Source organism: Bombina bombina, chromosome 7 (assembly GCF_027579735.1).
Source record: "Bombina bombina isolate aBomBom1 chromosome 7, aBomBom1.pri, whole genome shotgun sequence".
Lineage (NCBI taxonomy): Eukaryota > Metazoa > Chordata > Amphibia > Anura > Bombinatoridae > Bombina > Bombina bombina.
In genome coordinates this window covers 512,942,970-512,947,771 of record NC_069505.1, presented here as the reverse complement: position 1 = coordinate 512,947,771, position 4,802 = coordinate 512,942,970, and positions in this window count along the sequence as shown.

Here is a 4,802-nt window from a genome sequence, read left to right as displayed (position 1 = left end):
CCTATCTGGCACCGATCTACCACACTGGCGTAATGGTAGTGTGAGAGACTCCTTTACCTGTTATCTAGGCCCGGCAGCCTTGCTTTGTTGCCCTTCTCTCACCCCCCCCCCTTTCCTGCCCAGCTTGTCTGGATGGGTCACTTCCCCTTCCTGCTGGTCGTATCCCCCTTCCCCGGGGTGAGAGATAGGCTTCAGTAATAATTTCTATCAGAGAGTCATCCTTAGAAGTGTTTGATATGTGATTTTACTGTTTTACTGTACCTGCTTTTAAAAAAAAACTTGTCTAAGTGGTAAATTGAACGTTGTCTTTGGCGCCCCTTCTCTCCCCCTCCTTTCCTGCATGGCCTGGTCAGGTGGGTCACCATCCTTTAACCTTTTCCCCCCTCCAGTAGGATGTATCCACATTCCCTAGGGAGAGTAGGTGCGTCAATAACTGAAGTGTAAGCACAATTATTATATTTTTTATATAGCTCTGGTTAATAGTGTCAACTGTTTATGTGGTATCGGCCTGGCACTTAACCTCCTCCCAGCGCTAAGCACACTATAAAATATAGCCCCCTCCCCCCCATACAAGGCACTGTATTTTACTGCATCAGTTATTGTCCTCTGTCAAAGGAGGAGTTCTTGGTCTCCCCCTCTACCCACCCTTTCCTCCCCTGCTAGTCTGGGTGGGTCACTTCCCCTTTCCCTTTTTCCCCCTTTAATAAGGAAGTATCCCGTTCCCTGGGTGTGAGGGAGTAGGCCAAGCACCGAAATCCATTTACTTGTAATTGTTTAAATCTTCAGTGGCATCCCCCCAGAGCTCAGAACCTTCTATAGCCCCCTCCCCCCCAAAGTAACACCAGACTTAAGGAAATCACAGACGTCCACAGATACCATTTACCCCTTCTTAGAACTCAGTGACTAAATTACCAATCTCATTTACCCCATCCCACATACCCTGAAGGTAGTATCACTCCTCCTTCCACATCCGTGAAGTAATTAAATAGTCGCTGGCTTACCTGTACCTAGCCTAAACCATCATGGTCTAGAAGTACTGGTTGGACGCTACCTAGCCCTGCTCCGCTACCATATTGTATAAGATATAAGTTCACCAGATAGTTAACTAATTTTTTCATTGGTGAATCACAGTTCTTCTAGATAACCAGTGTATCCAAAAAATTGGATTTAGATTACCCAGTAATGCCTCACACCTCAAGGAGACACACAAAAACTCCAACCGCCACCAAAAAACAGTCTATGACCACTTTACCCAACCCATTAAGGAACCGGCTATGGATACCAATGGAGAGCTGAATGACCCAGAATCACTTGATGAGGAATTGCAGTCAAGTATGCACTCATCTGCTCCTCACCATTTCATCACAAAATCTATTCTACAGAAGATGTTAGCTTCTCAGACACGCTCCATCACTCAGGAGATCCAACGTAACTGTACTGAGTTAAATAAGGATATCTCCGAAATTTGCAAGAGGGTAGATGCCCTTGAACGCAAGCAAGATGATATAGCGGTTGATCAAACCAACTTACTTTCATACACAGAAAGCTTAGCTGATCAACTAACACAATTGGAATTCAAACTGGCTGACTTTGAGGACAGAGCCCGTAGGAACAATATACGCTTCTGGGGCATCCCAGAGAGTGTTACGACAGCTGATCTACAGGTCTTCCTCAGAGAGTTCTATGTAGAGCTAGTGGGTACACCAGGAGGCCTTGTCAACACCATAGAAAGAGCTCATAGAGCGCTAAGGTCGAGAGCAGTGCCCCATGACAAGCCAAGAGACGTAATAGTCTGCTTCCATAGCTTCATCTACAAAGACAAACTGATGCAGGCTGCGTTCAAAAAACCATCTCTCTCTGAGAAATTCAGGGACATCCAACTTCTACCCGATCTATCAGCACATACCTTGCAACATAGCAAAACCGGTTACCTCTGTCCTCTGTAAAGCCAATATTAAGTACAGATGGGGATACCCTACAAACCTTATCAGACTCATGTTGCCTCTACCCTGCACCAAGGTCTAGATCTTCATATATCCTGGGGCCTGCAGACTGATTCAACTCCCTGCAAACCCGAAATTGTGAGCCTCAGCCCCTGAATGGTCCATTTGGGAACAAAGAGCGAAACGCTCCAAAACTTCTTAACCTCAGGGATTCATCTGAACTCCTCCTAGCTCAACCTTCAAAGAGAGATACCCCATCCTAGGTATCTCCCCCTGAATACAGTTCTGACACCTTAAGGTTGATAAAAGCTTGCATTTTGCACTTAACTAATTTTATGCACATATCTGTGATGTTTGCACTAGTTTTTTCTGTTACACCAAGTTAACTGTCTGTTAGAAAAACAAAATTTATGCTTACCTGATAAATTTCTTTCTTTTGCGATGTACCGAGTCCACGGATTCATCCTTACTTGTGGGATATTCTGCTTCCTAACAGGAAGTGGCAAAGAGAGCACCACAGCAGAGCTGCCTATATAGCTCCCCCCTTAACTCCACCCCCCAGTCATTCGACCGAAGGCTTAGGAAGAAAAAGGAGAAACTATAAGGTGCAGAGGTGACTGAAGTTTATAAGCAAAAATACCATATGTCTTGAATAGACAGGGCGGGCCATGGACTCGGTACATCGCAAAAGAAAGAAATTTATCAGGTAAGCATAAATTTTGTTTTCTTTTGCATGATGTACCGAGTCCACGGATTCATCCTTACTTGTGGGATACCAATACCAAAGCTTTAGGACACGGATGAAGAGAGGGACAAGACAGAAACCTAAACAGAAGGCACCACTGCTTGCAAAACCTTTCTCCCAAAAATAGCCTCAGAAGAAGCAAAAGTATCAAATTTGTAAAATTTTGAAAAGGTATGAAGCGAAGACCAAGTCGCAGCCTTACAAATCTGTTCAACAGAAGCATCATTTTTAAAAGTCCATGTGGAAGCTACCGCTCTAGTAGAATGAGCTGTAATCCTTTCAGGAGGCTGCTGTCCAGCAGTCTCATAAGCCAAACGGATAATGCTTTTCAGCCAAAAGGAAAGAGAAGTTGCCGTAGCCTTTTGACCCTTACGCTTTCCAGAATAGACAACAAACAAAGAAGAAGTTTGACGAAAATCTTTAGTTGCCTGCAAATAAAATTTCAAAGCACGAACTACGTCCAAGTTGTGCAACAGACGTTCCTTCTTACAAGAAGGATTAGGACACAGAGAAGGAACAACAATTTCCTGATTAATATTCCTGTTAGTAACAACCTTAGGTAGGAACCCAGGCTTGGTACGTAAAACCACCTTATCAGCATGGAACACAAGATAAGGCAAGTCACATTGTAAAGCAGAAAGTTCAGAAACTCTTCGAGCTGAAGAGATAGCAACTAGGAACAAAACTTTCCAAGATAAAAGCTTAATATCTATGGAATGCTTGGGTTCAAACGGAACCCCCTGCAGAACTCTAAGAACTAAATTAAGACTCCATGGCGGAGCAACAGATCTAAACACAGGCTTAATTCTAGCTAAAGCCTGACAAACATCTGCCAGACACTTGTGCAACAAAATAGACAGAGCAGATATCTGTCCTTTTAAAGAACTAGCTGACAATCCTTTCTCCAATACCTCTTGGAGAAAAGACAAAATCCTAGGAATCCTGATTTTACTCCAGGAGAAACCTTTGGATTCGCACCAAAAAAGATATTTACGCCATATCTTATAATAGATATTCCTGGTAACAGGCTTACGAGCCTGAATCAAGGTATTTATGACTGACTCAGAGAAACCCCGCTTTGATAGAATCAAGCGTTCAATCTCCAAGCAGTCAGTTGCAGAGAAATTAGATTTGGATGCTTGAATGGACCTTGATTTAGAAGGTCCTGTCTCAGCGGCAGAGACTATGGTGGAAGAGATGACATGTCCACCAGGTCGGCATACCAAGTCCTGCGTGGCCATGCAGGCGCTATCAAAATCACTGATGCTCTCTCCTGTTTGATTCTGGCAATCAGACGTGGAAGGAGAGGGAACGGTGGAAACACATAAGCCAGGTTGAACGACCAGGGTACTGCTAGAGCATCTATCAGTACTGCCTGAGGATCCCTTGACCTGGAGCCGTAACGAGGAAGTTTGGCGTTCTGACGAGACACCATCAGATCCAATTCTGGTGTGCCCCATAGCTGAACCAGTTGAGCAAACACCTCCGGATGGAGTTCCCACTCCCCCGGATGAAAAGTCTGACAACTTAGAAAGTCTGCCTCCCAGTTCTCTACACCTGGGATATAGATCGCTGACAGATGGCAAGAGTGAGCCTCTGCCCATTGGATTATCCTTGAGACCTCTATCATAGCTAAGGAACTCCTTGTTCCGCCCTGATGATTGATATAAGCCACAGTCGTGATGTTGTCCGACTGAAACCTGATGAATCTGACCGAAGCCAGCTGAGGCCATGCCTGGAGAGCATTGAAAACCGCTCTAAATTCCAGAATATTTATCGGTAGGAGAGCCTTCTCCCGAGTCCACAACCCCTGAGCCTTTAGGGAATTCCAGACTGCACACCAGCCCAGAAGGCTGGCGTCTGTCATCACTATAACCCATTCTGGCCTGCGGAACACATTCCCTGGGACAGATGATCCTGTGACAACCACCAAAGAAGAGAGTCTCTGGTCTCTGGATCCAGATTTATCTGAGGAGATAAATCCACATAATCCCCATTCCATTGATTGAGCACGCATAGTTGCAGTGGTCTGAGATGCAAGCGAGCAAACTGAACTATGTCCATTGCCGCTACCATTAGACCGATTACCTCCATACACTGAGCCACTGACGGCC